Below are 23,533 nucleotides of genomic sequence, written 5' to 3'. Positions count from 1 at the left end.
TTGTTGACTTAGAAAACACAACTATATCTATATTTGTGGGGAGAAGTAGTATGTTTATTAAAATGCTCATAATTTGTTTTATTTTATTTTGCTTTATTCGGAAATATCTTCTGGTATGCTGCTTGGAGTTGATCCTCCAAGCTCCAAGAAAGATGGCCATATGGGTTGTTGTCATAGTCTAGGAATTTCAGTATCTAAAACTACTCCATGTGACATGTGAGCTGCATGAAAGTCAGGGGTCACTAAAACTAATAGCCTGCTAATACACATGAAAGATTTGTCAACATATTCATCAAAGACTCACTAATGTTTCAGTTACTGTGACCATGTTGTACCTGTCTGTCAGTTTCCAAAATCCCCAAATGTCTGAGGTTTTTGAAGTGTCTGATTATGGTCTACTTGTGTGCTTTTCCAAATCCAAAGAACTATTAAGTACCGATTAATAATTGCTGATTCTTGTTGATGTTTTCTGTGATCCCTCTTTCCATTATTACTCATAATAATAGCACTCTCTTCTGTTATGCTTATGAAGAAGCCAGATTGAATACTAGGCTACAGAATTTCAAATAACATGCATATTACGGAAACATAATATGCACATTTTTACTTCAGTGAAGTAAATATATGGCGCCATATTGCCATACTTATTTTAATTACTATGCATAAGTGTATATGTTTGTAAGTAAATATTTTATTCATCTGCATGTTAGAGGTACTTTTAGTCATTGTCTATATTGTTCCTCCAATTCCACTTCAGCTTTGTATCGCATACATTGACTAACAGATCTCTGAATTTCTGCTGATCAAAAGAGATGAGGGAAAAAATAATAATAATAATAATAACAAAATTTACTCATGGCAGATTTAGTTCTGATGAGGTAACAGTGTGCTTCTACTTTATTCTGATCAGGATTTCTGAGAGTCAGTAAGGGTTGAAAGGGCTGCCCCAGGGGTAGGATATGTCACTGTTTTTCTTTTGGCCTGTGTAATGTTCTCACATAGGGGAATATTAACATGATAGATCCTTTGTACAGCATTTCTCTTTGTCAGCATCTTGCTTTGAGACTTCAGTCATGCTCAAAAAATGACACCTGGCATATTACTGGTGTGGCTTGGGGATTGCATGGATTCATCTTCTGTTTGTCATTCAGTAAGAGCTTCACACTGAGTCCTCCACATGCCTACAGATAACACTGAGGTGTAGATTTTCTTTTTTTGACATTGTAAGTCTGTTGTTTGTAAATTTGATATATAATACTCAGTAGCCCATGTTTTCCTACTTTGATTTCTAGAATTGAACAATTATTTTAATTTCATATGTCCACTGTGCTGAAACATGGGATGTTTTTGAACAGGAACTACTTTCATTTCCTTACAGATTTGTATAATCCAAAGAGTACCAAGGAAGACTCGTGTTAGTTACATTCCTGTAATTATATCACAGAATCACAGAATTGTAGGGGTTGGAAGGGTCCTCTAGAGATCATCAAGTCCAAGCTCCCTACAGCAGGCTGCACAGGTAGATGTCCAGGTGAGTCCTGAATATCTCCAGAGAAGGAGAATCCACAACCTCCCTGGGCAGCCTGTTCCAGTGCTTCATCACTCATACTGTGAAGAATTTTCTTTGTAATTTGGTGTGGAACTTCCTATGCCCAAGTTCATGGTCAGTTCCCTTTGTCCTTTCCCCACAGACTACTGAAAAGAAGTTGGCCATGTCCCTTTGACTCCCACACTTAAGATATCTATAAACATTAATCAGATCACCTCAGGGTCTTCTTTTTCCCATGGCTGAACAGACTCCATTCATTCAGCCTTTCCTTAAAGGGGAGATGTTCCAGACCCTTTATCATCTTTGTGGCCCTCCACTGGACTCGCTCCAGGAGATTCCTGTCAGTTTTGTACCAGGGAGCCCAGAACTGGATACAGTCCTCCAGATGAGGTCTGACCAGGGCAGAGTAGAAGGGGGAGGATCTCCTCCCTTGACCTGTTGGCTATGCTCCTTTTAATGTACCCTAACATCCCATTGGTCTTCTTGACCACCAGGGCACACTGCTGGTTCATCACCTACCTGTTAATTAGATTAAATTAAAATAATTAGAGGAATACTAATAATATGGATTATTTACATATTGCCTATTATTTACATAATAGACTGTTTCTGCGCTGTATGCCATGTGTGATAAGAATTGGTTGAGACTGTCTGGAATCCACATATAAGAAAACATCACTGGGGGTCATCTGGCATGCTGGAGGGAAAGGTGCCAATGCGTTACCCCCAGAAAAGTGGTTGATCCTGACGTGCGGAATCAGACTCAATAACCAGAGTTAGGTTATAAAGAAGGTATGTGTTTATTCAGTGCTGGGCACATGGGGGATTGCTCTTCCTAGCATGTGCACCAATGGACAGAAGTGTTAGCAAGTTATAGAGTAAGCGTATACATATTCATGAAATTTGCAAGAAATCATTAACATATTCATTGTTTTTCTGGGAACTCGTTTACATGCTGTCCCTCCTACTGACGCGTGTGCAGTCTGTAGTGGGGATCTCACTTCAGTGGTCGTTGGGATGAAGTCAGAAGTCTTCCTCAGGTTACTTTGATCCAGTTCCTCTACTCAATCAGTCAAAGCCAATTTCTTTGGCTACCTTTCCCTTATGCATACCCCAACGATATTGTCTTAGCTGTAGACCCAGCTGTATTGTCCCAGCTGTGTTATCCCAACTGTATTATAACTATAGCAATGTCGACGTGTCCCACTAGTCCTTTTCTTCTAACATTCCCCAAAGCCTAGGATACTTAATCTTCATAAAGGCCCCCATTTACCTGATTCTTACTTTCAATCACACATTACTAGCTCAAGGAATAAAGCCTGTGTTTGCAGAGTAGGAAAAGAAGGGACTAATGATATTAAATAGCAAACCTACAAACTTAAACTTAAGGTCTTGTAGCACTAAAGGAATTCAGTCCACCTATCTTAAGGCTTCTGCTTGGCTACATTTAAGAGAAGTATCTAAGTTTAAATTACAGTTAGAGGAGAGATGTATGACTGACTAATGGTGAAACTCATGCACCTTTTGTAAAGCAGGCATGTAAAATTATTTAGGTTATTGAAATCCTAATGGCACTTATGCCAATGTCAATAAAATTATAAGCAGAAGCTATCTTTCCTGTGCAGGAGCACAAGTCAGCAATTTCAAGAAGTAGGCTTTACTGAAATCAGTGGCAAATCTTATGATCTGTTTTCAAACTGAAAAAGCTTAAGTAGTTTCAAATTTCAATTGTTTTCTTAAGAAAATAAATTCCATCAATTTTACAGTACCTTCCCCAGAAATGGACTCTATTAAAAAAAAAAAAAAAAAAAAAAAAAAAATCTACTCCTTGCTTAGCGTGGAACTTCCTTTATGGCATTTTGCTGATTTTTCCTTATATAATTTCTACTTTAAAGACCTGGTAAGGCCTCATCTGGTGTACTGTGTCCAATTCTGGGATCCACAGTACAAAAAAAAAAGACATGGATCTCTTGGAAAGAATCCAGCAGGGGGCCACAAAGATGGTGAAGGGCCTGGAGCATCTCCCCTATGAAGAAAGGCTAAGTGAACTGGGTCTGTTCAGCCCTGAGAAAAGAAGACTGAGAGGGACCTAATCCAGGTCTATAAATATCTGAGGTGTGGGGGGCAAAGTGGCGAGGCCAGACACTTTTCAGCAGTGTGTGGAGACAGGACAAGGGGAAATGTCCAGAAAATGGAGCATAGGAAGTTCTGCATGAATGTGTGCAAGAACTTCTTTGTGGCGAGGGTGACAGAGCACTGGGGGAATTGTGGAGTCTCCTCTGGAGATATTCAATACCTGCCTGGACACCTACCTGTGCGAACTGGTGTAGGGAACCTGCTTTGGCAGGGGGTTTGGACTCAATGATCTCTGGAGGTTCCTTCCAACCCCTACAATTCGGTGATTCTGTGATTCATCTGCTTCCATTTGGTGCAAACAATTTTATTTTCATATGTGTAATTATATAGTTAGTGATGATTGAGATTTTTTTTTGCGATGACTGCTTTCTGCATAATCCAAAGTAACAGGAATGTGGGAGAGAAGGAATAAGGCATGTCTTGGATTCCTTTCTTTTATTCTTGCCAGGATAAGAATACTGGCCATAATGTTAAACAGAATTGTAAACATATTAACAATGATCATAAAAGTGAGAAAATATAAAAATTAATGTAATAAAAAAATGAATGGAACTTAAGGAAATAATAGAGTTTTGTCTTGCCACTTTAGTTATTCATGTTCAGCAAACAGGAAAAATGGCTGAACTGTGGGAGCAAAGGTTATTTTAGTTAATTAAATACACACCTGTTTAATGTGTTCATTAGAGCAATAAGAGTGTTATTTGGCTAATCATTACACTGTTTTTAAACCTGTACTGTATGAACATTTGTGAAAAACAATGGTATAAGACACTGACAGGACAATATAGAGTGTTTAGCACTATAGAGAGAACGTGAGAATCTGTCATAATGAATGTTATTTATCGCTGACATTTCCTTTTTAAACATGAAGAGAATATAGAGCAGATATAGAAACTGTCAGGGATATAGCTCCACGTTACTCTCTGCTCCCCAAAAATATGAACTGCATGTTTGCAAAAGCTGATGCATACATAATATGGTTTAGTGATATGGCTTAGGCAAATAGCCATAAGATATAGTATTTGGCTTACAGGGAATAACAAAAGAAACAACAACAAATAGGAAAAACAGAAATCTAATAGATCTTTTCCTCTTTTGATGTGACCTTCCAAGATTCCTCAGGAATTAGTGCCAACATCTCCATGCAGAGATCTCAATGACAGCTCCTTATCTTACCTTTGTCTTTCTCATTCCATTACACTTCACAGTGTCTAATTATAATAATTATATATATTCCAGCTAACTTAGAGAAAATAAGAATACCTCAGTTTACCTTCTAATATCCATGAATAATTTCTTTTGTTGCCCAGATAATTCCCAGATATTTTCTTCTGTTTTTTCCAGCAATGTCTCATAGGGAATAAGACATGCATCTTGAAGTTGGTTATTTTTTCTGTCTCACAGTAAGGAAGTCATACACAGTAAGACTTAATGAGGACCACTCAAAGTATGTTTTTTTTTTTTTTTTTGGTCTAAGAAGACTATGAGATACATGCTTAATTTCATAAAACCTTGAACAGGTGTCTGAATTGTAAATAACCTGATTCATTCAATAGTCTGCTTGCATGTGTAAGAACTATTAAATATTATTTTACAAAATCAAATAACAACATGCTTGGTATGTGTAAACACATTTTATGTTTACATGTGAAAGTCTAATGTATACGTATTGTAAAATTTCTGCAAATCTGCAAAACCTGCAATAGTTTTACTCAAAACTCTGACAGAAGCATCTATAATTACTCTTATGTTACCATTAGAACTGCAGAGGAAATTGTGAAAGAGGTTCCAAAATTGTTAGGAGTTTAATTGTAATTGTATGTATTTGAATTTTAAATATGCTTATTGGTCTGAATCATGAGTTTTATTAGGGCCAGACTGGAACATTTAATTGCAGTAAATGGAGACTGTCCCTATCATGTTTGCAGAAAAGTCCCTTAACCCAAGCAGGCAGCAGCTGCTTCTACTGCTGCTGGATACAACCTGTTCTGCTCCATCAGTTCTTATGCCTGTAGGAGTCAATCACTGGTTGATGGTGCCCTCCTTTCTCATCCCTTCCCCCTAGAGAACTACTGAAGCAAAGTATTCACTGAAATTGTGAACAATAGTAACAGCTTCAGTTTAGAAAACAGTTTGAACCAGGAAGAATCTGTCTTCCTGTAGAATGAACTTTCAAACCATACAGACAAAATTTATGGATTAAAGAATCAAATACCAAAAAGTACTAGAGTTTCCTTTTTTTTTTTTTTTTTTTGTTTGTTTTTTTTTTTTTTCCTTCTCACCCCTGAAGCATTTGTACTTAATTAAAAAAACAAAAGCAAACAAACAAAAAAAACAACAACAACATCAAAAAAAATCAATGTGATAGAGTGGTACATAGTATCATAATAGTGTGAATCTCATTTAAACGCTGATACGTTTTATTATTATTATTATATTTTATTCTATTTTTTTAATAGGGATATTTTCTGTATAACAAGTGGGCTCTTCAATTGAGGCAATGCCTCACAGGACAAGAACTTATGCAAAGAGAAACAAAGAAAGAAATAAAAAGAAAATAATAGGAAACAGAAATAATAAAAAGAAACTTAAATGTCAGCTATGGATTTTCCTTTCTGTTTGTCTACTAATCTGAATAAGTAGCCTTTTCATTTTCCTCTAGAAATCTAGATTGCTTTCCTTTATTTCCGTCACGGAGTTATCTAGATCAATCTATGTCTGTGATAGGGGGGCAGTAGGCCCATGGGTCCCCTGGCCCCTGACAAATGGGAAAGGGGAAAAGGGAAAGGGGTAGGGAGATGGGAGCTGGGCTCAAGGAAACAGAGAGGCAGCAATGATCTAAGGAGAAAAATTTATTTTACTAATTACAATCTAATTGAAATTGAGGCTAATAAAACAAGTAAAATAAGAGAGAGAGAGAGGTTTCTGATCTGCTCAAGGGTTGATCCCTACAGAGGGACCTGGATAGACTGGATTGATGGTCCAATAGAAACTGTATGAGTGTTGGGTCCTGCAGTTTGGTAACAACAATACCAGGCAGCCCTACAGGTTTGGAGAGGAGTGTCTGGAAAGGTGCCTGATGGAAAGGGACTTTGTGTACTGATGACCAATTGGCTGAATATGAGCCAGCAGTGTGCCCAGGTGGCCAAGAATGCCAATGGCATCCCAGCTTGCATCAGGAATGGTGTGGTAAGCAGAACTAGGGAAGTCATCCTGCCCCTGTACTCAGCACTGGTGAGGCCTCACCTCGAGTACTGTATTCAGTTTTGGGCACCTCAGGACAGAAAGGACACTGAGGTGTTGGAGCAGGCCTAAAGAAGGGCAACCAGACTTGTGAAGGGCTTGGAGAATATGCCCTGTGATGACAGGATGAGGGCTGGATGAGGGCGCTGAGTGCACCCTCAGTAAGTTCGCAGATGACACCAAATTGGCTGGGAGTGTGGATCTGCCTGTGGATTGTGAGGCCCTACAGAGGAATCTGGATAGGCTGGAGAGCTGGGCTGAAAACAATTGGATGAGGTTCAACAAGACCAAATGCCACGTCCTGCACTTTGGCTACAACAACCCCGGTCAGTGCTACAGGCTTGCAGTGCAGTGGCTGGAAGACTGCATGGAGGAAATGGACCAAGGGGTATTGATTGATGCTTGGCTGAACATGAGCCGACAGTGTGCCCAGGTGGCCAAGAAAGCCAATGGCATCCTGGCTTGCATCGGAAACAGTGTTGCCAGCAGGAGCAGAGAGGTGATTGTTCCCCCACTGGTGAGGCCACACCTCGAGTGTCCAGTTTTGGGGCCCTCACTGCAAGAAAGACATTGAGACCCTAGAACGTGTTCAGCAGAGGACAACAAAGCTGGTGAGGGGTCTGGAGCACAGGCCATATGAGGCTGAAGGAGCTGGGAATGTTCAGCCTCGAAAAGAGGTGGCTCAGGGAATACCTCATTGTTCTCTATAATTTCCTGAAGGGAGGTTGTAGTGAGCTGGGGGTCGGCCTCTTGTGCCATTAGTGATAGGACCAGAGGGAATGGTTCCAAGCTACGGCAGGGGAGATTAAAGCTAGACATTAGGAGGTATTACTTCTCAGAAAGGGTGGTCAGGCACTGGAATGGACTGCCCAAGGAGGTGGTGAAGTCACCGACCCTGGAGGTGTTCAAGGAAAGACTGGATGTTGTGTTGATGGACGCGTGGTTTAATGGAGCTATTGGTAATAGATGAATGATTGGACTGGATGATCTGTTAGGTTTTTTCCAACCTTGGTGATTCTATGATCCTATGATAGGCTGAGGGAACTGGGGCTGTTTAGTCTGAGGAAAAGCTGAGGAGCAACCTTATTGCTCTCTCCCAGTATCTGAAAGGTGCTTACAGTGAGAGCGGGACCGGTCTCTTCTCACTGGTGACAGGTGACAGGATGAGGGGAATGGCCTCAAGTTGTGCCAGGATAAGTTTAGGTTGGATATTAGGAAACACTTCTTTACAGAAAGGGTTGTTAAGCACTGGAATAGGCACCCCAGGGCAGTGGTTGAGTCTGGATGTGTTTCAAAACCGTTTGAATGTGGTGCTCAGGGGAATGATTTAGTGGAGGTTTGTTAGAGTAGTATGGTTAGGTTGTGATTGGACTTGATGATCTTTAAGGTCTTCTCCAACCTTGAGTGATTCTATGATTCTATAATAATATGTGGAACAGGATGGTAGTAAGACAGGAAAGATGGAAGGCAAGAAGGGAGGGATCTAATAAGCGAGGACATAATAGAAGAAAAAATCCTTCATATAAAGTAATTTAAGTAGCTGAAGGTTAGTAGAGCTGTGTAGCTACCTGTAGTACCAAACTGTATTTTTATCTCAGTAAAAGGAAATCATAATTATGATAATGACAGTACTAGTAGTACTAGTAGACATTTCATGAATGGACACAAAGACACTACATATGTAAATTTAAGCTATAGATGCTCTAATGTGAATCTTACCCGAAGTTCTAACCAGTGCAGTAATCACATACATTACTATACTAAAAATAAATAAATAAATAATAAAAAAAATAAAAAAAAAATAGAAAATGGTCAGTGGTGCTAATGTAGAGAGTTAGTGTTTATAACAAGAGCTTGATTAAATTCATGACTAGGAGCTGATTAGTGATTAGTGATCAGATGGAGTCAAGCTAGTCCAAACTCATGTCACTTTATTTTAAGCTCTTTAATGAACTAAGAATTTAGGCCACCTCATTTAGATTCCCCCAGGACAGAAAAATATCTCATCATCCTCAGAAATTTCTTAACTCACTAAGAGCACACTCCAGTATATGTCTCATTTCTGACTGTAAAGAAAAATAAGACTATCTCGATTTCTGGGTTAAAATGTGCTGTGAAGCAGACTTTGCCTTGTCGTGAAAGGGTGCAATATGTCTTGTGCCATGCTGATGACAATCAAGAGCTTTAATTCTTGTAAGAAAATAATTGGAGGCATCCACAATAGAGCCAGAAAGTCAAATAAATGTTTAACTTAGCAGTTTTATCCACAGCTCTCAGTCATTGAATAATTATTCTACATTCAAGCTACACTCTGAGTAACTACAATTCTGACTGAGATAATTTGCTATTGTAGAATAAGTAAGTTTGGCAATACTCACAGGGATAAACAAAAAATAGGAAGAGCATAAACCTGGCAGACAGGAAATAAACTTTAATGAGAAACAAAGAGAACTACCTATCTAAACTAGACTTTTGAATGAAGAACAATTATTATTTCCAATTTTAATTTAAAGTTCTTTGAATATGGACAAAACACTTTTCACTACTTAGTTTTTCTCACTATTGCCTCTAATTGAGTTTGCTCTTTAGGCAGGCTCTTCAGCTTGACAGATTTCAAAGTATACTTTTTAAACTCGTGAACTTTGCTCACAGGATAGCTGCCTTTCCCACCTTTCCCATAGTTATATATTTCATATGATGGTCAACAATATTAAGAAGTATTTGATAGCAATATGCTTGAATACTAATAAATTCAGAAGAAGAAAAAAAAAAAAAAAAAAAAAAAAAAAAAAAAGAACAACTGTACGAAATACCTGAGAAAAGGCGTATATTACTTCGGACTCACATTTGGCTAATCCAAAAAGAAGCAGACTTATAATAGCTTTCTAATAAGTCAGAGCTAACAAAGTTATGAGAAATAAACTCGATTGTCCATGATGTGTGGAATGTTGGTCTGCAGTTAATAAGTCTATTTTCAGAATCAAACGCATCACAGTAATATTAGGCACCTCGTAGAATCATTGAATCATAGAATAACAAGGTTGGAAAGGACCTACAAGATCATCTGGTCCAACTGTCCTCCCTTTACCATGCCTACAGAAAACCCCTAAACCATATCTCCTAGCTCCCTATCCAGATGCTTCTTGAACACTGCCATTTAAAGCAGAGTGCCAGTTAAAGCAAAGTGCAGTGTGTCCTATCACAACATTCAAAATGGCAGTTAGTTAGAAACACAAGGCAATTTTGCCTTTCATTTAAAATTTCTTGTTATCTTAAGAACCTTAATACATTCTGACAATCCGTCATCAAGCAATCTAGTTTTTTCAAGGTAGCTTTTCTGACTTAAGCCTTCACAGCAGCTGGAGTCCTATACAAGGAACATCCACTGCCCTGAAATCACTGTTCTTCCTTTTAATGTACTCCACAGGTTACCAGCATGAAAAGAAGTTTCACTTTTTCTTTGAGAAAGATCCTGATTATACTATCACATACCTTTGGTACAATGAAAAACCTGCTTAAAAAGGACCTGCTACACCACTACTTAATTTTCACTGTGTTCACATTATGGAAATCAGTGTCAGACAAGAAAAAATTGCTTTTACGTATTTTTATTATGCTTAAAATTAATCTAATTAAGAGATAACTGAAGTAAATTTCTCATTTAGAAACATACGTACCTTTGTTTGTTTCACATTCTACAGTTCAGTAGCCTTGGGTTTCTTCCTTCTGCATTGCTTTTGAATAATACTTCAAACAGTCTGTTGAATTTAACTCCAAATTGAAAGACTTTAATTTTATTTCCTATATATGAACTAGGAATCATAATTCAACACCTAGATACCTGCATGTGTACTCCTAAATTGAGATGCCTTCAAACTGAAGTTGCATTCAGTTATAACTTATTCAAGTAATGTTTAAAAACAATAGTATTTTTCATAATCTATAACTAATTCAATTATACTATATGTGCCACATATTTTCTTCATTTTAATTCTGAAATTCTTACCTTTTCTGCCCGTCTCATCTGTATTTCTGAAAACTTTTTTTCTAATTTTTAATTTTTCCATAATTCTTTTGTTTGTTTGTTTGTTTAATTCTAGAAATTCCAGTATCTTGAGAAAACAGTTCTACACTGTTCTGATTTTCTCCATAGTATTTTCTAAATGTATTCTAGTTTTTATCTAAATTTTCCAGTATACTCTAGGAACCTTGTACATTGGTACTGCACTTGTACTGAAAAACATGCATTAGCTTAATATGATGCATAAAAGAATAATTTTCATCCTTAAAATAACTACTGAAAGGCTTATCATCCTCTACTTCATTCAGTAAGTTTTTACAGTGAAATATCTGTGGGTTTTCTGTTTGTGTCTCTGCGTCGGTGTGTGTGGTGTTTTTTTTTTTTTTCCCTTTAAAAGCTGAAGGAAATTTAATATATGACAGTTCTTATGAGGTGAATCATATTATACCAAATTACATTTTCAAGTAACTTATAAATACGCTTAGAATCTTTGTAGCAAATATGTCTTTTCATAACAAGACTGTCCTGATGCAAATATACCAATCTGAAATCTAGATTTTGAGAAAACTTTGTTCCGGATATAATTGAAGTCTAATTCTGCTGTATGAAGGTGGAGAAGTAATCCTACTTTGGTTTCAAGGATACAAGGGAATAGATGAGATCAATGCTGAATGAAGCATTTAATGATGAATACTGGCAAAAAGAAAACTGTAAAGAAAAAAAAAATGAGGTATTGATGTCTTTCATTAGAAATTATAATATATTTTCTGTGATGGAGTGACTAAAAGGAAGAGCAACTGATGTAATTTATTTGGACTTCTGTAAGGTCTTTTACATGGTCCTAATAATAATAATATAATCATTTTTTATAAATTAACAAAATATGGATTTAAAGGGTGAACTAATCATTGAATGAAGAACTGGCTAGATAGATGCATCTGGAGAGTAGTAGTGTCTATGTCCAGATGGATATCTGTGATGGTATCACCACAGAGGTGTCTATTGGGACCAGTACTGCTTAAGTTAGAGCTTTTGGAGAGGGTCCAGAGGAGAGTCACAAGAATGATCAGAGGGCTGGAACACCTCTCCTATGAAAGCAGGTTGTGAGAGCGAGGCTTGCTCAATTCAGAGAAGAGAAGGGAGACCTCATTGTGAGGGGTAATGGTTTTAAACAAAAGAAGGGGAGATTTAGATTAGATTAATCAGGGGTAAGTTTTTCACTGAGAGATGGTGAAGTTCTGGAACAGGATGCTCAGTGAGGTTGTAGATGCTCCATCCATAGAGTCATTCAAAGCCAGGTTGTATGGGGCAATGTGATGTTGTGCTTGATCTAGCGGTTGCCAATGCTGCCTTCTGCAGGTAGTTTGGAACTAGGCAATTCTAAGATTCTACAAATCTATGATTCTGTGATTCTGTTAATATCTTTATTAATGACATAAATACTGAAATCATTCTTTGTACAATCATTTATTTGTTACTGTTTATTTTATTTTCAGGAATCAGTTTAGAGACAATAAAATTGCCCAACATGCATTAAAACCCTGAATGTCATTTTAGATCAATCATGTGATAAATACTTGAAAAAGTCTTAGTAGCATGAAGAGCTTGCATTCATTTGCATAAAAAGAAGAATATTGTTGTTAAAGAGTTTTGGTCAGTGTGAGGGAAAAAAAATAAAATAAAAACACTGAGTAGAATACTGTTTCTGCAGTGTATATATTATTCATAATAAAAACAAGAAACCATTGTACAAACAAGAAACCATTGTACAAACAAGAATCATTTGTACTGGGAGGAATACCTCAAAGAAATTTAGCCCAAATCTGTGCTCAAAGAAAGGCCAGATTTAGCACTGGAACACTGTGTAGTAACATATTGGTGTGGATTTTGTACTGAAAGTCTATATGGGCTTTATAAAAGCTACAGCAAAATTTGTAACTTCAAATAAATATACTGAATTTAATTCAAATTCCTAACCATAATGAAAACTATAAGCAGTTAAAAATGTTGAATTATTATACTAATTATCATTAAATTAGTTTACAGTTATGTTTGACAGCAGGAATTTTAAAGATGTTCTTGTGGTTTAACCCAGCAAGCAGCTAAGCACCATGCATCTGTTCACACTCTCCCTCCACAGCAAAAATTGGAAGAGAATTGAATAAAAGGAAAAACTTGTGAACTGACATAAAATGGCTTAATAGGACAGAAATAGAAGGCAAAATAATACTACTAATAATGAGAAAATAATATGTAAGCCAAGTGAAGTGCAACACAATTGCTCACCACCCACTGACTGATGCCCAGTCAGTTCTTTAGCAGGGTTCACCCTCTCAGCCATCTCCCTCCAGATTTATTGCTGAGCACGATGTAGTGTGGTATGGAATGTCCATTTGGCCAGCTGGGGTCAGTTTTCCTGGGTCTGTACACTCACAGTTTTTTCTGCATCCCCAGCTTCCTCGCTGTCATGACAGCATGAGAGAAGTCCTTTACTTAGTGTAATATTGGTGTACAAAAACTAATACACCAATGTTTTATAAACATTATTCTCACTCAGAATCAAAAACGTAGCACCTAAGCAGCTACTAAATTAACTCTGTCACAGTAAAAATCAGAACAGAGTTATAAGAATTAAATGTAAATATTTAAAGCACATAGAACTGGAAACTTTGGATTCATCTTACTATTTCATAGTCATATTATTCACATTATTCTAAGAAAATTAAGATAAAATATATGAAACTATACTTATTTACCCCTTCCTTTTCCACCTTTGCAACAAAAAGCTTCAATTTCCTCTTTCAGTTTTTTTGTGTTTTTTTTTTTTTTAATAGTTTAGAAATATTTCACTATTTATCCTTATTTTTTCCATGCAAGATCAAACTACAATTAACTTCCAGCAACATTTTACTCCATTACACACAGAAACACAGAAACTGACAAGGCAGAAGTTCCTAATCTGGCACCAGAAGTATAGGAAGCAATAAATATACATAGAAAAAACATATTTTGTATATATTTTGCATGTTTGTATTCATACATAGCTGATTCCAAAGAACTATCATTCAGGTTCACCTTTGGAAAGAAGAATATCCTTGAAAACAAGTATCAAGTTCTGCCTACTTAGAAATAAGGAGTTGTGGAAGTTCAGAGTGAGATCAATGGGACAATTCATAACTCTTTGAGGATTTGTTCAGTTTTGCTTCTTGCCTCAGGCAGAACAGAGTTCATAAGCTTACCGTGTCCTTATGTGCTTGAGGTTACATCTCTTGAAACTGTAGAGGACTGAATAAAACTGACATAATAATAATAATAATAACACCTCAGAATCATGGAGAACAAATATTTAAGGACTGTTGAATTAGAATCATGGGAAACACACGGTTGTATGTGCAACAAAATATATGGATATGCATCTAGAGGACTTATGCTGAGTTCTTCAAAACATTTACAGTTCTTCAAAACATTCCCCTACCCTTCTCTACACTGCCCTACCCTTCCCTACTCTTTCCCTACCCTTTTCCCTTCCCAGACCATAAAAAGATAAACAAATTGTACGGAGTAAATGTTATTGAAAATTTGACAACATCAAGTTAAAATCATTTCACAGAATCACAGAATCACAGAATCACCAGAATCACAGAATCAGCCTGCCAAAGCAGGCTCCCTACACCACATTGCAGAGGTAGGCATCCAGGCGGGTCTTGAATATCTCCAGAGAAGGAGACTCCACCACCTCCCTGGGCAGCCTGTTCCAGTGCTCCGTCACCCTCACCATAAAGAAGTTCTTGCACACATTTGTGCAGAACTTCCTATGCTGAAGTTTCAACCCATTTCCCCTAGTCCTGTCCCCACGCACTACTTAAAAGAGACCAGCCTTGTCACTATGGCTCCCACACCTCAGGTATTAATAAACCTGGATCAAGTCCCCTTTCAGCCTTCTTTTCTCAAGGCTCTCTTTGCTTTTAAAGGCTGAAGTGCAGATACAATCATGTCTATATCATCAACATAATATGCTTATATCATAACACAATATCAACATGTGACTTGATTCACATACACTTAGTGTGATGCAGAAGCTATTAAGGTTTTAGAGGCTGCCATGACTTTTACTGAATGCAAAATCCTCCAGCTATAACTCATGTCAACATTAACTCCCTATAAAGTGCTAATATGTGTGTATTTGTCACCCATTCTTCTCATACAAAAAAAAAAAAAAAAAAAAAAAAGGGCTAATCTACTTGTCTGTGCACTTTCAATAATTCAGAAAATGTTAGTTAACAGAAATAAATAAATTTCAAAAAAAAAAAAGTCTTTAATAGCCACATACAATCACTGTGTGCCTTGGGAGATTAAGATACTATTCCTATTATAATAATGCTGTTAAATAATAGAATAATATTTAAATTACATTTCAAAGGAATATTTCCAAAGTTAGAGGTAACACCCATGTCATTAGTATTCAGTGGGAGTTGAGTCCCTAAATGTTCTTCAGTTCTTCAGTTCTTCAGTTCTTCATGCTTTTACAAGTTTCTCTTTTATTTTTTCCTTTTTTTTTCCCTGCTTTTTTTTTTTTTTTTTTTTTTTTTAAGACGTTTACAGAATGCTCTAAGTCAATCAAAGCCAAATGAAAATTTCTCATTTGGTCAGGAGTCTTTGTCGTGTCTGAGTTTGTCCCAACTGGTGGCAACATGAAAATCCATTGACTTCTGTCTTCAGGACAAGTCCCTAAACTATCCTTCTTCTTACAGTGTGCTCAATTTTCTTGATATGTTTATTTTCCACAAAATACTCCCAGTTATATAGTTTACCTGCAAATAAACCACGTGTTTCTGATTAATTTGTTCTATTACCAGAGTTTTAGGTGACTTCACTATGTTTCTAATGTTTAACTTAGCGTAGTGGTAGATTTTCCTCCAAATCACTATATCGAGCATTAAAGGGAAGAAAATACTCTTTCCTACCCACACCCTTTACTATTTTATGCTTGCCATACATTGAATCTGTTTTTAAAAAGTGTGCAATACCCTGCAGCCAAAGTAAGAGTGTGAAAAGAGAAGGAAATTTACAGTGAAAATCCATACTTCTTAGTGTGAAGTACTTTTCCAAGAAAAAATACCCCATTTACATTTTAGCATTGGTTGCAAGTTCCTGAAACAACAGAAACAAGGGCTGTGTTTAAAATTACTGTTATTCATGAACATTTCCTCTGCTTAATTTACTGTTCCGTATCAAATTTTTTGATTATCTTATCTTTCAGAGAAGAAAATACTCAGTTCCAGATGAATAAAACAGATTTTTTAAATCAGTGGCATGCAAGACTTTAATATTCATAGTAACTGGGTTAAGCAATAGACTGAAATGATAATATATCAAAAAATATAATTCAGAGTCAGGATTATTTTTATATGTTGCTACCTTGATATGTGACAATGGTATCAGAATTTTGTTTCTTTTTAATAGCTCTGCATTTCTTGACCAAAAACATGTTACTAAGGGCACTCTGTCATTTGTTGAAACAACATTTATGATAATATAAAAATATTTTAGCTATCTTGATAATTCCGTGTAAGTACCGGAAGGCTGCAATAGGGCCTTCCCGAAGCCTTCTCTTCTCCAGTCTGAAGTACTACAACTCTCTCAGCCTGCCTTCAAAGGAGAGATGCTCCAGCCTTCTGAGCATCTTCATGGCCCTCCTCTGTACTAATTCTAGCGATTCCATGTCCTTCTTGTACTGGGGACTGCAGAGCTGAATGCAGTACTCCAGGTTGGGTCTCACAAGTGTGGAATACATTGAGAGCATCATTTTCCTCAAATTGCTGTCCATATTTCTTTTGATGCAGTTGCTTTCTGGGCTGAAAGTGCATATTCCTGGGATATGTTCAGTTCCTCATGAACCAACAAACATCTCTTCTCCTCAGGACTGCTATCAGTCTCATCCGCATGTCTGTTTAAGACTGCCCAAGCTGGATGCAGAATCTTGTACTTCACCTTATTCCATGTGAACTCCAAGAGGTTCACATGGGCCCAGCTCTCAAGACTGTCCAAGTCTCTCTGCATGGTGTCCCTTCCCTCTATCACAGAATTACAGAATCACAGATCACAGAATGACCTGGGTAGGAAGGGACCTCAAGGATCATTAATCTTCAACCCTCCTGCCTGGCAGGGCCACCAAACTTCCATGTTTACTAGATCAAGTTGCCCAGGGCCCCATCCAACCTGGCTTTGAACACTGCCCGGTGGAGCAGTGGTAGAAGTGCTGCTTGCAACACCAGAGGCCCGGGTTCGAATCCCCCCTGTGGCGCAAGTGGCAGAAGTGCCGCTCTGCTACACAGAAGGCTCGAATCCCGGGAGTTGGACTCGATGATCTCTAAGGTCCCTTCCAACTCGCATGATACTGTGATACTTCCAGGGACGGGGCATTCACAACATCCTTGGGCAGCCTGTTCCAGTAACTCACCACTCTCCTAGTGCTGGTTCCCCTGTCACTTGTTTGCAAGGCAGCAGGGGGTGACATACTCCATGTGGAGCCTCAGCTGTCTGCCAAGATCTCAGGGCTGATAGGGTTTGGCACCACCAATCTATCTCCCTTTGACATTCCTTTATGCTCCTCAGCTTCTCCACCTCTTCCTTCAGATCAACCACAAGGCTGAGTAAGTCATTCAGCCGGTTGCATCTTACACAAGTGCTGTCTCCCTCACCTAGCACTGCAAAGGCCAGGCTCTGGCACTCACTACAGCCACAGAGTAAGATCCTGTGACTTCTGTGATGCATCTTCCTTCTCTGACTGTGAGGTCCCTGGGATATGTAGGTTTTCTTTTCTTTTGAGAAGCAGGTATCTTGAAAGTTGTCAACCCACAGAACTGGTGTATTAACTCTTTAATTACCCATGCTGTATATGATGTTATGATGTGGAATACCAATAGCAAAATTGCAAAACCATGACAAACTTTTGCACTAAAATAAATTAATAAAAAAAATCTCTGGATCTAATTATTACCTCTTAGAGTATTTTACTACATTTTATCAGTTACTCGATTTGTAGGAGTCTAAGTGATCAGGCCAACCTGAACTCGTGTTTTATTTGTAAATGCCTCATAGAACACATGGGAATTTTCACATGAATGATTATTTATCAATGAATTCTTCCACTTCTCAATTGTTTTTCTCCTTTTTTTTTTTTCTTTTTTCTTTTTCCCCTTGTGAGATATTTTTCTACCAGTGAAAATTCTCCTTATCATTTTGCAAGTAGAGCAATTCTTAATCAGTTAGTACATGTCTATTGAGCCATATGGGTTTCCATATGGCATTTCTTTTGATGACTGTGCCATATTTGATATCTTACCCATGTGCATGTCTGTGTAATCAAGTGTTTTATCTTTAATTTTGTGCACTGATGTGTAGAAGATACCTCTGAGTGCATTAGCACATTTCTCTTTTATCTGTCTATCATTAGCTTGGAGGATAGCATGTTCACACATTCTCTAATTGAGTAGTTAATTGGTCTAAGAGAAGGTATGGTAGCATTTAATGGCTTCTGTCACTAATAGTAGGAAAATCTTCTCTTTGGTTCTGAACATTTTATTGCCATGAAGAAGCAAAGTGAAATACATCTTGAGGAATTTGAAGAGAGAAATTGGAGAATAATAAAAGAATAAAAGAATATATAAATAAGAAAAAGACTTTAAAACCACCCAGGGAGGATGGGGGGGGGGGGGGGGGGGGGGGGGGGAATGGGGGTGGATAAGAAGAAATAAAGAATAACAAAAATAAAAATAAAAACAAAAAATATAAGGAATAATTAGCATCCTTTTACTGTTCATCTGATTCAATAATATCATAAAATGTCATTAAATATCATAAAATGAGAAAACTACTTGTCTAGAGTGTGGTAAGCAGGTGGGATTTTCCACCTGCTTCCAAAACTCCCATTCTCTTTTAATTTTTAATTAATTCAGTAGAAGAGATAATATACAACTACTCTTTGTTTTCTTGTTTGCTTGTTTGATTTCTGTGTTTACAGCAACACACAATAATAACATCTCAACAATATGTTTTCTCAGTTGTGCAAATATGTCTGCTAATAGATAAATTTTCATGGTTTCCTATCATACTCAATGGCTCTCCTTGTCAAAATTTAACAGATACATTAAAGTTCTGTTTCATTGAAAGACATTAATGGTAGCAATACTGTTTCAAGCTCCTATTGTATTTTTTTTTTCTACTAAGTAAACGAAAAATAAGTGAATAAATCAATATACATGTAAAAAAATTGTAGACAGTGCTTGAAAGTTTTCTTTATTTTTGATAGTCTTTTGTATTTATCTGATTCTAATCTCTACATAATTTACAAAAACAGATTCAAAAAAGTGTGAGCACAAGTAAACACCTATCAGTGTATATAAAAGTTCATATATAGTAAAAAAATGTTATGTTTAATAACAGCAGTAGATAAAGCAGCATTTTTGTTATGACAAATATAATTCAGCCCTTGCTCTGTACTAAAATGTGTGTGGGTGGGGAACGGGGAGGAGAAGGAGAGAGAACAACTGATATTACTTTTTGTGAAAGAAAAATAAGCTAAAATAAATAAATGAATATTAACTACATTCCCTAAACTATTCTACTCAGTAGGCTCTGCATCTCATGCTATCTTTTATTAGAAAAAATAGTATCAAGTTGCAAGAAAATTTCAAAATATTGCAAATGCAGTTTACTTCGAAGAAAGAAAAATCATATACATGATAATACATATATACAGGCTAAAGAGTTGGGTGGAGAGAAAGTTTATGAGATTCAAAAAGGGAAAATGTTGAGTCCTACACTTGGGAGAAATTACCTCATGTGTCAGTGGAATTTAACAGCTGATCTGTTAGAAAGAAGCACCAGGAAGAAAGACCTGGATGTACTGGCCAACAACAGGTTGGCCATGAGCCAGCAGTGTGCCCTTGTGGCCAGGAAGGCCAATGATATCCTTTGATGCATTAAAAAGAGTGTGGTCAGCAGGTCAAGCGAGGTATCCTCCCCCTCTACTCTGCCCTGGTGAGAACACATCTGCAGTACTGTTTCCAGTTCTGAGCTCCTCATTTCAGGAATGGAAACTTCTAGAAAGCATCCAGTGGAAGGTGTCAAGGTGTTTTCACAAAGACAATGAGGGACAGCGAGCATCTTCCTTATGAAGAAAGATTGAGGTACCTGGAACTGTTGAACCTGAAGAAGACTGAAGGAACATCTTATCAATGCATACAAGTATCTGTTGGGCAGTAGCCAAGTGGATGTAGTCAGGCTCTTTTCAGCAAGGGACAGTGACATAACAAGGGGCAACATCTATAGCATAAAATATAAAAAAAAAAATCCATGAAGACATGAAAAACTTCTTTACTTTGAAGGTGACACTGAACTGGATCAGACTCCCAGAGAGGTTGTGAATTCTTCTCTGGTGGTATACAAGACACACCTGGATACTTTCCTGTGCATCTTACTGTAGGGAACCTGCTTTAGAAGGAACACTGGATTAGATAATCCCTACAGGTCCCTTCCAACCCCTACAATTCTGTGATTCTCTGATAATATACAAGACTGGAATTTGTTTGCATTGACTTGGGCAATAACTGCCCTGTTTTGCTTTCATAGTGAATATTTATGGTAACAGAAAGACAAGTTGATGAAGTGCTGATGAAATTGTTTAAGGGACAAAAAAACATACTGGAACCTTTTTGCATTCTTTTCACACTGCTTCTAACTCTTCATATAATCACTCAACCAAGTAGGGTGCTTAGTTATCCAAGATCTGAAGTCAGTTTTGTTAAAAATAAAACTAAACATGTAGGGTATGTAAGTAAGATCAGGTGCAAATATGGAGATTCCATCTCATTACACAGATTTCTGTTTGCTTGGTTTTTTTCAGTGATTTCATTTGCTTGTTTATTTTCAGAGAAGCGGTGGTTGGACAAGTCTTTGTTTGTTTGTTTTAGTTTTGAGTTGCTTTTTATTTATTTATTTATTTATTTATTGCTATTCAAAACTAAACCTACATCTGTTTTTGCTAAGGGGAAGTCATGAAAACACAGACAGCCAAGCAAGTGAGAAAAAGGCAGAATGAAGCAGAAAGAAAGCAGGTGGCATTGTGAATTTACAACCTTTTATTCAGTTTCTATCTACAAAAGACCTGTCCTTACTGCGGTGCTTGCAGCCTGAAATGCACTCCATCATTCCACTCTGAAACTCTAATAAGTCCAGATGTGTGATGGCCTTCAGCACTAAATCAGACTTCACTTCTAACATGACCTTCCCCTAGGCATCTCAATAATATCTCTACTTCTGACTTCCTATGCACAAATTAAATCAAGGTACTTTAGACACATCTTCCTTAGCAGTTTTACATATTGTCTAGAATAATGGACATCAAAGATATTTCAGTTTCTGGCTTACCCTTTTCCCAACTTGGATTATTATGGTAATTAAGTGTTTATTCTCCAGATCTAAAAAGAGAAAGGAATAAAATACAATGGGAAAAAAAAATAATAAAAAAAAAAAAATAAAAAAAAAATCTGTGCATTCTAGGCACGGCAACTTAACAAAACGCATATATACTTCAAAAAAAAAAATCTTTTGTTGCATTTATAATTTCATTTAAGATGAGGGAAAAAAAGGTGTGACAAAATAACAGTAGCATGCTATTCTTTCTGCAAGCTCCTTGATTTGTTATACATACATATATATTTATATACTTGGCATTTACGATAAATATATTAGAATTAAGCTTCAAGGGACTATGCACATAGTTTTGGTCAGTGCTCCCCTCAATGGGAAATAATGTTGGCCTACCCTCTAAGCATTTCCCAAAATTTCTAAAACTGAGGAATGGACAGAACACAAAGCTTTTTGAGATTATTATATTCTCTGAGTAGATTACTGTTTCTATCTCCACCAGAGACAGCAGGGAACATTCTTATCACTTCAGTTTAAAACAACTATCCATGTCTCAATTTGGTGCTTCAATTATTTTTTAAATTTTACTCAATAAATGGTGGAAGGAAGGCTTGCTTTTGAGAGTGTAGAAATTTCAGTATTTGTTGTTTTAACTTGAGGATAGAACTGGTGATTAGAACAAAAAACTCCTCCAGAAAATGTTGCTTCACAAACAAATAGTTGAAGAGACCAGTTCTGAGTTCTTCACAGAAGTCTAAATTTAAGATGGATTTTTCATGTCCTAACATGTTCTGACTACTTAGTGTTCTAGATTTTTTGGGGGACAAAAATAAAAATCTTTACACCCTGGAGGCTGGAGTCTCAGTCATTTGATAGAAAACTGAAGACAAACTTATGGTAGTGAACTTACTCCATGTTACTACAACACAGGAATACGTCCTTCTGGAGAAGCAACTTAAGACTTCTCTTCCTCTCCTCCTGCCCTTTACAAAAAAAGTGCTTTGAGAAGGTGTAAACACCAAACATGAATTTACAGAATATTAACTACTTCAAAAGCTTATGGCTTTTTAGTCACACATGGAAGTATAATATAATGTGTGGTAAGGGTACAGTATGTTTCATATTTTCATTCAAAGCAAATACTGTCACTAAATTCTGAAATATTACTGTAAATATGTTTTATGTACATTGCCATATCAAACAGAAAAAATTAGCTCAATTTTTCCTGGACTCCAAAATTATTTTTTAAAATTGTGTATTCTCAACAAACAAACATGACAGACACACTAAATACAGGTGATGTATTAAAACACACACACAGAGAAATATTTTTTTAATTAGAAGTAAATTAAAATCATACATTTAATGTGTGCACAGATTAGCCCAGTCTTAGCAAACAATAATCACCAACTGTTTAATTTTCCTGGTCCAAACTGCTTTGTATCTTGACCTGATGAACCATTTCAGCTACCTATCCAGCCCCTAAAATCATGGCATTTTCTTCATTAGGATTAACTTTTCTGATTGCCACAGTACAAGATAAACCATTTTATTAAGTGAAAATGATGGTGTTGCCTCTCTGTAATTGAATTTGGAAGATGTATCTGCTTTCTTTAGAATGACATATTCAGGAAGCCAAATATTCAACCTCAAGGGAACAGTTTTCTGTGCCTGAGAGATTCAGGTTGCAGAAGTACTTCATTTTGCAGAAAATGTGAAGCTTAAGTCAAAACAAGCCTACTCACCTGATAAATAATCATGTCATACAGAAATAAATGTTTTTGCAAAAAATGGTTTAAAAATATTGTTTAGAGTACTAATTCAGAGAGAATGGGTTAGGGAATACTCCATTCATCACTATTTGTTGTCTCATAAAGGTTACATTCCAAAACTATACTTCATGTCTTCTGTTGTTTGGCTTTGTTTTGTCTTCTAAGAGATAAAGACTATAATAAATAAATAAATAAATAAATATACTTTAAACAAGTGTTTAAGAAAAAAAATAATAAAAAAAATCCTTATCTTAAAATGCAATTGGATATATTTTTTCCTAAGTGTAGCTAAAACCAACACTTACTGTAGCATGCATTTTTTTCTGTAGGGAAGAATCAAGGACATCCAGATACTATTAACTATCTACTTCCTGCATCCTC

This window comes from Excalfactoria chinensis, chromosome 1 (assembly GCF_039878825.1).
Source record: "Excalfactoria chinensis isolate bCotChi1 chromosome 1, bCotChi1.hap2, whole genome shotgun sequence".
Lineage (NCBI taxonomy): Eukaryota > Metazoa > Chordata > Aves > Galliformes > Phasianidae > Excalfactoria > Excalfactoria chinensis.
Note: the sequence above shows the minus strand (reverse complement) of the source record.